This window comes from Ailuropoda melanoleuca, chromosome 17 (genome assembly GCF_002007445.2).
Source record: "Ailuropoda melanoleuca isolate Jingjing chromosome 17, ASM200744v2, whole genome shotgun sequence".
Taxonomy (NCBI): domain Eukaryota; kingdom Metazoa; phylum Chordata; class Mammalia; order Carnivora; family Ursidae; genus Ailuropoda; species Ailuropoda melanoleuca.
Window position 1 is genome coordinate 28,363,375 of NC_048234.1, and position 13,121 is coordinate 28,376,495.

Here is a 13,121-nt window from a genome sequence, read left to right on the forward strand (position 1 = left end):
AGCTCAATGTAGGGCTTCATCTTAGGACCCTAAGATCATGACCTGAGCCAAAGGCAGGCACTTAACCAACTGAGCCACCCAGGTGCCCCTAAAAATAGGCCTTCACAAACAGTTCATGGAAGATGACTTTGGGAACAGTGGAGGGAGGACTTCAATCATATTTCTCCCACAAAAACAGTGAATATACTGGCAAAAACTTTTTAAAAAATAAATAACAATAATTTAGAACTCTGGAAATGAGCCAAAGCCACAGAAGAAGCTGGAAATTGTCTATCAAAGAAAAACTACTGAACATTAGCAAGACAGCAAGATCTATGATGTTTTAAATCCCCTTTTACCATAGCATAGTTACACAGTAATCATAAAAAAAAAATTGTTTTTCAGCCAACAGAAAGGACTGAAAGCATTTTGAATTTTGTTAAATGTACCATCCCCAGAGCACAGTCAAAATTGTGTCCAAATTTGCAGGTCCTTGAAAAAGATCTATTCTGGAGTGTTATGACTATTTGATTTGACTCAGAGTTCAGCAAAGGGAGAGGAGTAAGGAAAGTTCATATTGCCAGGATATTACCAAAACAATAAAAAATTTGCTGGCGATATTACTGGTATGTAAGGCTGTGATTTCAGGCAATCAAACAAGATCTTTGCCAGGACTTTAAAAGGAAATACTTGTGAACTAGATAACCATAGGAAACTCTGAAAAACTCTCACATAGTCCTGGGGATCTAAAAAAGCATGGAAAAGGCTATGTACATGTCCAGGGAAGACCAGGCAAAACAGAAGGTTCACACATCTATGCCAGGAAGTGGCAGTTACTGCTGTGTTATTAACAGTCTGAAATTTGAAGGCATGCCTTCTCATAAACACCCCTTTAAGAGAGTTAAAGACACAAAGGTAAAGCATTTTAGAAAATCTTCTAAACAATCACTGACTGACTCTGAGAATCTGATTTAGGAAAACTTCTAAGCAATCTCGAAAGAAATTATATTAACCTTGCACTGACCATAGGAACTTAGGCTTAAAATTAAAATAAGAACTTTAAAAAAATTCTATTAGATTTTGGTGACTGCACATTGCAGGGAACATAAAATCCACAGAATTCATCCAAAAAAATCACTAAGCAGATATGCAGCAACAACAGAATAGTACGTAACACAATGAATAAAAACAATAACATAAAAGACAACCAACCACAAAAAATCCTGGTGGGTGAGGAGTGATCTGATACCAAAGCTGTTACATTATATTATCTAAACTGTCTAGTTTTCAACATAAACTACAAAATATAAAACAAAAAGATAGAAAAGTATGCCACATACAAAAGAAATTTGTGTAGTCAATGGAAAATTTCTATAAGGACCCGATTTGGGAGGTGGTAGTTTAAGGGTTTAAATGAGCTGCCATAAATATGTTCAAAGAACTGAAAGATATCATATTTTAGAACATAATATATAATCACAATTTTTCATCATAGCTAATGTCAATAAAGTGATATGTTATAAAATGAATCAAAAAGAAATTTAGATTTAAAACATGTAATAACTAAAATGCAAAATAGTGATGTTCAGCAACATAATTGAACTGTCAAAAGAAATAATCAGTAAACTTCATAATTCAGCAATAGAGATTATCCATTCTGGGAGGCAGAAAGAAAAGAAGTGAGGAAACCTGAACAGAGTTTCAGAGACCTGGGCGAAACCATCAAGCATACTAACACACTAATAGCAATCCCAGAAAGAAAAGAGAGAGAAAAGAGTAGAGAGGGTATTTGAAGTGATAATGACCAAAAACTTAAATTTAACTAAAGATGTGAATTTACAAATTTAAAAACCTCTAAGAACTCCAAGAAGGATAAACTCAAAGAAATTTATACTTAGATATGTTACAGTCAAGTTGACAAAATTCAAAGACAAACAGAAAAACCTGGAAAGCAGCAAGAGAAGAATGCCTTATTACATACAAGAAACTTTCACTATGATTAACTCACTTCTCATCAGAAGCCAAGGAGGCCTGAGATGACGCAATAATATCTTAAAAGTGCTGAAATAAAACACTCTTTATCAACAATTCTATATCCAGAAAAACTATCCTTCAAAAAATGCAGAGGAAATGAAGAATTTCCAAATTAACAAAAACTTAGAGAATTTGTCTCTAATAGACTTACATGAAATAGGAGTCTATAGTAGTTTCTAATGTAAGGAAACTACCTGGTAATTCAAATTCACACAAATAATGAAAAACTGGTAAAATGTAATTATATAGGTAAACATAAAAAACTATATAGGTAATATGTAAATATAGGTAATATATAAAAAAAGGTAATACAAATATACCTTCATTTGTAACTGTTTTATTTTCCTTTATCATTAAAAATCAACTACATAAAGCAATAATTATAACACTGTGCTCATAGGCTTATGATATATAAAGATATAATTTGCATGACAATAATAGTACAAAAAAAAGGGCAGAGGGAAGAGTCATATTGAGTCAAAGTTTTATATACTATTGAAGTTAAGTTACTATTGATCTGAACTAGATTGTTTAAGTTCAGGTGCTAATTATAATCCACACATCAACCACTGAGAAAATAACTAAAAGAAAAAAAAATTATATAAAAAAGAAATACGCACAAACATTTAAACAACACATAAAAACTGTATTAACACTAAAGGTCATAATAATCTAGGAATATATGAACAAAAGCCACATAGGACATATAGAAAATAAATAGCAAAATGGCTGATGTTAATGCTATCATAGCAGTAACTGTAATACTTACAATAAATGTAAATGGATTAAGCACTCCAAAAGATAGAGATTGGCAAAAGGAAAAACAAGCAAACATGATACAATCACACAAGAGATACACTTTAGCTTAAAAGACACGGATTTTTGGGAAGATATACACACACACACACACACACACATAGCAGTAGTAACTGTTACGGTCTGAATGTTTGTTTCCCTAATTCATGTTGAAAATTCATGTTGAAATTCTAACCCTCAAAGATGATAGTATTAGTAGGTGACGTATTTGAGAGGTGCATAAATCATGAGAGTAGAACCCTCATAAATGGGATTAGTGATTGATAAAAGGGGCTCCAGAGAGATCCCCAGTCCCTTCCTCAACACAATAAGTCTGCAACCAAAAGGGAATCCTCAGTTGAGCATGCTAGATCGCAAACTCCCAGCCTCCGAAACTGTAAGAAATAAATTTTGTGTTGTTTATAAGGTATTTAGTTTGTCTGATTTTGTTATAGTAACCCAAATAAACTAAGACATTAACCAAAAGACAGCTGGAATGGCTATATTAATTCACTTGAAAACAAAAGATGCTTATGTACATAAAGAGATTAATAATCATAAAAGGATTATGACAATTATATATATACATAGAAATAGCTCTTCAAATTACATTAAGCAAAAACAGAATTGAGGGGAAAATAGACAATTCACAGATAGCAACTGGAGATCAGCAGGATATAGAAGACCTGAAAAACACTATAATCAGACCCAGTAGACATCTATAGAACACTACCCAACAAGAGCATGATACACATTCTTTTCAAGTGTATATTATATATTTATATATAATATATTCTATATTATTCAGCATATAGAACCATATACGATGACATAAAACAAACCCTGATAAATTTAATTGTTTGAAATCATAAAATGTATGTTTTGACTACAAGATATTAAATTAAAATCGACAATAGATAGAATTATGAAAACTCACAAGTATGTGGATAGTAAGCCATGCACTACCAAATAAGCAATAGGTCAAGCAGGTCAAGAAAGAAATGACAAGGAAAATAAGGATATACATTGAGAAGAATGAAAACCAAATACACAACTTACCAAAAGTGATGAGCTGCAGCTCTCTGAAGGAGTGTTTAGATGGATATTTATGTCTGTCACCACCTGTATTAAAAAAAATAAAGATCTCATATCAATAACCTAACCTTCCAATTTAAGAAACTAGAAAAATAGGAGCAAACCAAACTGGAAACAAACAGAAGAAGGAAATAATATAGATTAGAGTAGAAATGAATAAAATAGAAAATAAAAAAACAAGAGAGAAAAACAACAAACCCAAAAGTTGCTTATTTTAAAAGATGAACAAATTCGACAACTCTTCCTCTAGACTGACCAAGAATAAAAGTGAGAAAATGCAAAATATTAACATCAAAAATGAGAACAGGGTTCTTACGACCTGGCTTAGAGAGATTAAAACAACAATGATAAGAAATACCATGAACAACTATCAGATAACTGTGATGAAAAATTTCTAGAAAGACAAAAAGCATGGAAATTGATTCAAGGTTAAATAGATAATCTGAATAGACCTGTAATAAGTAAAGATATTGAATTAGTAATTGAAATATTTCCTTTAAAAAAATTCAGGACCAGATGGCTTCACTAATGAATTCTATCAAACATTTAGAAGAGAATGAATATTAGTTCTTTGAAAACTCTTCCAAACATCCCACCTCATTGTTTGAGGCCAGTGTTACACTGGCACTCAAACCAGACAAAGACATCACAAGAAAAGAAACAAAGAAACAAAAAAATAAAACCAACAATAAAAACAAACAGACAATAATACTACACACCAATAAAAAATTCAGCAGTTTTGCAGGGTACCAGATAAATGTGTATTTCCATATACTATTTATTTCTACATACTACAGAATGTATATCTATATACTAGCAATAGACAACCCAAAAATGAAATTGAAAATAGAATTCTATGTACTATAGTATCCAAAAATACCTATGAATAAATTTAATCGAAGAAGTGCGAAGCTTATACACTAAAAGCTATAAAACATTAAAATATTTTTTTTAGTTAAAATAAATAGACATCCTATGCTCATGGATCAGGGAAAAAATAATAGTGTTAAGATACTAATACTCCCCAACTGATCTACAGATTTAATAAAAAGCTTTTCAAAATTCCAGGTGGATTTTTTGCAAATAGACAAGTGGATCTGGAAATTTATCCTAAAATTGATCTGGGGGGCGCCTGGGTGGCACAGCGGTTAAGCGTCTGCCTTCGTCTCAGGGCGTGATTCCGGAGTTATGGGTTCGAGCCCCACATCAGGCTCCTCCGCTATGAGCCTGCTTCTTCCTCTCCCATTCCCCCTGCTTGTGTTCCCTCTCTTGCTGGCTGTCTCTATCTCTGTCAAATAAATAAATAAAATCTTTAAAAAAAAATAAAAAAAATAAAATTGATCTGGAAAAGAGCCAAAAACAATCTTGAAAAATAAAAAAATTGGAGAACTCAGAATTTCTTGATTTCAAAACTTACTACAAAAGTATAGTTATTAAGACAGTATGGTGTTGGCGTAAGAATAGACATATAGACCAATGGAATAGAATTGAAAGTCCAAAAATAAATACATTTATTATCAACTGACTTTCAGTAATGGTGTCAAGACTATTTAATAAGGAAATATGAGTCTTTTCAACAAATATTGCTGGGGGAGTTAGATATCTATAAATGAAAAAGAATGAACTTGGACACCTATCTTACATAATACTGAAAAAAAAAAGTAAACCTAAACTGGATCCTATACCTAAATTTACTAAAAAGAACAAAAAACAAAAAAATAAAACATACAAAAAAAAACTATAAAATTTTTGGAAGAAAATCTAAGTGTAAATCATCATGACCTTGGGATAGGCAGTGGTTTCTTAGATACGACACAAAAATACAAATGCCAAGAGAAAAAAAGAGGTAAATTAGGCTTGATCAAAATTTTAAATTTTTGTGTTTTAAGGGATACCATAAAGTGAAATTATAAACCATAGAATGGGAGAAAATATTTTTAAATCACATATCTAACAAGGAAGGGGTTTGAATCCAAAATGTATAAAGATTTCTTAAAAACCAGTAATATAAAGAAAAAAATAGGCTAAGAATTTCAATAGGCATTTCTCCAAAGGGGATATTCAAATGTCCTATAAACACATGAAAAGTTGCTCAATATCATTAGTCGCTAGGGTGATGGAAATTGAAACCACAATGAAATCCTACTTCACATTTACTAGGATGTCTACAACAAAAAACAGGCAGTAACAAACGTTAGGGAAGTTGTGGAAAATCTACAACTATCATACACTGTTGGTTAGTGGGAATATGAAATGATGTAATGCTTGGGGAAAGAGTTTGGCAGTTCTTCAAAGTGGGAAATACAGTTATCATATGATCCAGCAGTTCTATTCCTGAGTACGTGACCAAGCAAAATGAAAACATGTGTCCACATGAAATCTGTACATGATAGTTCACAGCAGGATATTCATAATAGCTAAGCAGTGGTAACTAGACAGGCATTTGCGTTTCAACGTATAAATGGCTAAACGGTAAGTGGTACAGCCACACCATGGAATATTTGGCACAAAAAAAAAAGATAAAATACTGATACAGTCAACAACACAGGTGAGTCTTAAAAACATGATCCTAAGTGAAAGAACTAGTAACAAAATATCATATATTTTATAATTCCAATTAAGTGAAATATCCAGAATAGGCAAGTCTGTAGAGACAGAAAGTAAACTTGTAGTTAACTAGGATAAGGGGTGGCTTTGGGAGAAAATGGATCGTGACTGCTAATAGATACAGGTTTTCTTTCTGGAATAATGAAAATGTTCAAAACTTAGACTGTGGTGAAGGTTGCATAAATTTATGACTACACTAAAATCCATAGAACTCTACCCTTTAGTGCATTTTATGGTATATGAATTAAATCTCAACAAAGGTGTAAAAAAATTCATAGATAAATTTTAGAACCTCCCATATTACAGTTAAAAGCAATGCACTTAAACTTGACTAAATATAATAATAACAACAATAATAATGATAAGAATGATAAGAATATCTGCCCTTATTTACTGCTGGTTAGAGCAGCCACGTGAGCATCCAACACTCCAGTTAGTGATTTGGGTACATTAAGTCTGATCTTTAAGACATTCTTGAAGAATAGATAATAGTAATGAACATAGTGTATGTGAACAAATGGAATGTCATATAGATTAAGTCAAGAGGTCAAAGTAGATTACCTGATAAACAGTAGAGCCAGGATATAAAATCAGTTTAAGGCCCATGTACCTTCCTTGATCTATCTGGTCTTAAGAAATGTCTAGAGCAACATTTCACAAAATATATTTGTAATATACTAGTGCCAGTAATGTTTCTAGATTTTATGTTTTAAAAGGATTCCATGATTAAGACTGAGAAACACTGAATTAAATATATATCTATATACATATTTATGTATGTATAAGTCACATATATATGGATATCATAATATCATTATATACACACACACACATATATACACACATATTTTTTATTGAGAGCCTATTATAAGGACATTAACCTAATTCTTTTTGTATAGATGAGCAAATGAGCTCATATAATTTCTTTGCATTTCCTAATCTATGGTAGCACAAAAACTACCTTTCAAATCAGTGGTTTATTCCACTCTATCAGCCTTCTATCAAGGGCAAGGGCTAAGCTAGATTCATAGAATATTAATGTTTTTGGACAATTAGCATCATTACTACTGTGTTCAAAATGAGTCACCTCATTTCTTACTATATATTAACACAAAGGCATGGTGCTGTCTTTGTCCTATTCAAACAAGAATGATAATTTTTTCTTTTATACCACGTCAGGCATGTGGGACTATAGGCATCTCTAGCATTCTGGTTCTATCAGGTAATGAGGAACTTTCATAACAATATCTGGAAAAGGCCTGGACTCAAGACCTTCTTTGCCTTCATGGAAAAATGACTCTGTGTGTTTGATATGCACCCATGTACTCAATGAACTGTACTAAGTATCACAAGTCACTTTTTTCCCTAAATGAAGGACCCATGAATGAAATGTTTATAACCTTAACTGCATGCATATCCAGTGAAACACCCACCATTCCCTATTCCAATACTTCCTACTCACCACAGCTATATTCATCTATGAAGCCCGGTCTGACCAGCTTAATCACCTACTAAGAATCACATGTGGTTTTTCTACATCCGCAATGTAAAATCCAAATCCCTGAGCCTGTCATTTATGATTTTTTCTAAAATATGGCCCCAGGCTTATCCACTATTCACACCTAATTTCCAGGAAACATCACAACTTGCTATTCTTCCAAATGAGTCCCACACTTTATAATTGCTAGGTCTTTGCTTGTGTTTTTTCTATGTTCAGAATTCTTCCTTTCCTCCTCTGCTTGGCAAAATTCTGTTCATTTTTCATCTCAGTGGCAACTTCCACGACAAGCTCTTTTTAAATTCTCAGATCAGAAATAAGTTGTACTTTTTCTGATTTCTTTGGAAAGTTGTTTATAAAACTCAAAAGACATATTTACATTCATAATCTTATTTGCACTTTGCTACAATCCAAGAGGAAGGAACCGATGCCCAAGTCCCCACTATTTTACTACTGAAGAAATTGTTAGCAAGGTAGCCCCAGGTGAAGCATCCAGGAAGGACCAGAAATTGCATTCAAAATAATTTAGCTGAATCTGAAGTCTGAGCTTTTGTGATAATGATAGTAGGTAACTTTTTTTTTTTTTGGCATTCCAACTATATTTTAGGCACTGCTCTCTTTACTTTTAAAAACATTTCTCTCCCCGAAGCTCTTTCTTTTCCTATCTCTGAGACTTGATATTCCTCCTGTATCATTGTATGCTCCTTCTCAGTTTCTTTTTCAAGATTGTTACCCCTTCTCAATTCCTAATTCTTGTACTGTCCCAACCCTGGACTCTTTATCTTCTTTATTTATACTCACTGACATGGTTTTAAATACTATCTATGTGCTTGTGACTCTAAGATTTACATATCTATCTCCAATCTCTCTGCTGAGCTTCAGACTAAAATATTCAACCACCTGCTCAGAACCTCCATTTGGATATCTAATTTAAAGTTAATATATTCAAAGGAGATCCTCTCTTTCTCTCCCTTAACTAAGTATATTCCTAGATCCCCTCTTTTCCCTCTTCTTTCACCAAATAGCACACTATCCACCTAGTCATTCAAACCCAAACCAGCGACGATCCTCAATTTCTCGCTCTTTTGCATTTATAATCAGTAAGCTCTGTTTGTCCGTGAAAATGTCTCACCATATCGTAGCACCTACATTCTTACCATGTTCACTGAATCCACCAAAAGCTCTTGCCTAGATATTCATAACTTCATAAGTAGGTCCTCTTCTTTCTATACTGCCCCAGTGCTGGAGAGCTTCCATTTTCCCCTACAGGTCTACTCACCACTGTTCTCTGCCCTGCCTGTGGCTCTCAAGGCTGTCGGGAATGGACTGCATCATCAGGCTTATTTGTACTCTAGATTGCATTTGGTTTTGGCAATGGGTATGTGGGTGGAACACCAGCAAGAGTCAGAAACAGGGAGGGGAGGTAGGGGAGAGATTAATCTCAAAATCTTCCCATGCTGACTGACTTCAGGTTGACCAGTTCTTGAATTTAAGGTCTCAATTTTGATCAGAACTGTTCTTCACACAGCTCTCTTTCCCCATCACTAACTGCTGTTTTCCTCTGTGATTTTGGGCCCAGGATTGGTAAAAGCCCCCAGTTATTGGCCCTCTTTCAATGCACTACAGTTTGCTAATTCACTATGTCTTTATGAATGCTTCTTTTATTTAACTCTCCACAAAGTAGTGAATTTTGAGCCTGGCATTTGTGTCTAGCAAGGACTCTAGGTGATATGCTACCTATGGCTTATTCTACACATACCAACAATAATTATCTTTAAGAAAATAAGTGAAATCAGCTTCTCAAAACTCTTTGGCGACTTCCTCATATATTCAGACTAATATCCAAATCCCTAACTGTGGCCCAGAAGGTCCTATAGGATCTGGCTCTGCTCCTGAGTCTGGGTTCATTTCCCATTCTTCCTCCTGTTGTCCAGAATTTCCACTTGTTCCTCAAACAATAATATAGCATATGAAGCTTGTTTCTATCTCCAGAGCCAGGGCATTTTCCGTTAGTTCTGCCTGAAATGCTCCTCGCACACAAGTGATCATTGTTTGCTGCCTCATTTCACTTACGTGTCATCTGGAGAGGCCTCTTTAAGCACCCTTTCAAAAAATAGCATTCAGTATTTAATCCTTTGCCTGACTTATTTTTTCTCCTAGAATTTACCTCTACCTCAAATTATATTTTATATTTATTTGTTTGAATATTGTCTGTTTCATTTACTGGAATATAAGTAACCCAATGGCAAAACTTGTTTCTTTCGTAGTTACTATTATATTCAGAGTAAGAAAACATTGCCTGGAATATACTAGTGCTACAAAAAACAAAAAACAAACACAAAAATGGCCCAAATAACTTGAGTACACAAATAAATGACTAAATGACGTAGCCAAGAAGGTACTATTATAATCACCATTTTATAGATGAGGAACTGAATTTCCTAGAAAAACGGCAGACCTGAAAATGTTGAACTAATTTAATAAAGGCAGGAACGATGTCTCATTACATTTTTTATTTTCCTTAAACTCTTGACACAGTACCTTGCACATAGCAATCCTTCAACTGATTTATGTTCACTAATGATGAAAGCTTTTTAAAGAAGAACAATGTGGTAGCAATGTAAAGACTGGCTTCCAGAAGGGAAGCTAGTTAGGAATTTATGTTAGCACTTAGGTATGCATTTCCAAATAGTCTCAGACAACATAAATTGATCATTAAAAAGGAATTTTTAATGAAGGCACCTCTGATTATTATAGTCAAGCATTCATGATTTACAAATATCTTTTTGCAGTTGCTTATCTAGTTTGTAGATTATCTGGGCCTTACTTGCTGCTTGTCTTTTGGCAGTTCTGCTCTTTGGACATTTCATGATTCATTCGTATCAGTCATTTAAAGATTTTATTAGTATCTCTGATACAAGCAAGTGAAAATATTTTAGAAATAGAATATATTATGTGACTATATTACCTTTGACTTCAACCTCACAACTATTTTTTTCAAATCTATACTAATATGAATAGATAGTGAATACATACTGAATATATAATATAAGGGATTTAAAAATGTAGATAACAACCCCACTCTGTATTATTTGCTTAAGGAGTTAAGAAATACACATACATAGGGGCACCTGAGTGGCTCAGTCAGTTAAGCATTGACTTTTTTTTTTTTTTAAGATTTTATTTATTTATCCGACAGAGATAGAGACAGCCAGCAAGAGACGGAACACAAGCAGGGGGAGTGGGAGAGGAAAAAGCAGGCTCATAGCGGAGGAGACTGATGTGGGGCTCGATCCCATAACGCTGGGATCACACCCTGAGCCAAAGGCAGATGCTTAACCACTGTGCCACCCAGGCGCCCCAGTTAAGCATTGACTTTTGATTTTGGCTCAGGTCATTATCTCACAGTCATGAGACTGAGCTCCACATCGGTCTCCATGCAGGGGGTGGAGCCTGCTTGGGCTTCTCTCTCTCCCTCTCCCTCTCCCCCTCCCTCTCTCTGTCTCTAATGAAAAGAAGAGAAAAGAGAAAAGAAGAGAAGAGAAGAGAAGAGAAGAGAAGAAAGAAAAGAAGAAAAGAAGAAAAAAGAAAAGACATACATGAAGCAAGTAGATATACAGTTCAAGACAAGATGCTTCCTAAGCCCATACAGAATACAGTAGACCAAATTTACTTCAGATCTCCAAGATCTTTCTGACGTTTTTCATGAATTCTTTTGTTTTGGTTTAGCCAGATATTTGTAACTATAGGATGTGTAACATTTATAGCTATAGCTATAGAATTTTGTTGTGCTTTGCATGATTGCAGATTTGGTAATTTTGATACTGGTCTAGTTTCTGGGTACATTTTCCCCCCCGAAAAACAAAACAAAACAAAAAAATAGCTATTAGTCCTTTTGCCACAATGTTGTAAAAGTACTTAGAACATATAGCTCCATAAAGTAAAGATACTTCCTAAAAACACTTTCTAATAAACATCATTAGAAAATTTAAGGATTTTAGGAAGTGTGCTCTCAGGTTAAGGTAAAAGAACATATTGGGGATGCTCAAATACAAGTTTAACTATCAATATCAGAAAAAAAAATCTCTCTCAAAGGTAACTAAGGTGTCATCATATATTCCTTTAATGCAATTCCACATTCTTATGTGTGTCTTAATGTGAAAGATCCTTAAAGATAATTTTAAGCATTATTGTTCCTGGTCAGTAAATTGCTACTAATTATTCCACTGCAGGACTGAAAGGGCTTTTCTTTTGTACAATATCTATTACATTAAGATGCCAAAAAAAAACCACATTATTCTAAGATATTTAGTGGACACTAAACTTAAAGAAATTTTGTAAGACTATATCAAGCAAAGAAAGGCTGAAGAGAAAGACAAGCTTGAATTCAATGCTGTGAATATTGATAAAAATAAATTAGGAAATTTATTTATTTATTTTTTAAGGATTTTATTTATTTATTTGACAGAGAGACAGCGAGAGAAGGAACACAAGCAGGGGTAGTGGGAGAGGGAGAAGCAGGCTTCCTGCTAAGGGGCTCGATCCCAGGACCCCGGGACCATGACCTGAGTTGAAGGCAGACGCTTAACGACTGAGCCACCCGGGTGCCCCAAATTAGTGAATTTAAATTAATACAAGTTAGAACCTGCAATGAAAATATTTATGCATAAAATAGAACAATATTAGGGGCGCCTGGGTGGCACAGCAGTTAAGCGTCTGCCTTCGGCTCAGGGCGTGATCCCGGCGTTGTGGGATTCGAGCCCCACATCAGGCTCCTCTGCTATGAGCCTGGTTCTTCCTCTCCCACTCCCCCTGCTTGTGTTCCCTCTCTTGTTGGCTGTCTCTATCTCTGTCAAATAAATAAATAAAATCTTTAAAAATAAAATAGAACAATATTAAAAAGAAACTACAGAAATGGAAAATGGATGGAAACGATTTTTTTTTAAATTTTATTATATATATTTTTTGAAAAGAATTTTTAAATACCTTTTTTTTTAATTTTAGAAAAGTTTAGAAGTTGCAGGAATATTAGGCTTCATAGACCTCACATTCAGGTTCCCCTATTCTTGAAATTACTGTGATATATTTGTCCCAACTAATAAACCTTTATTAT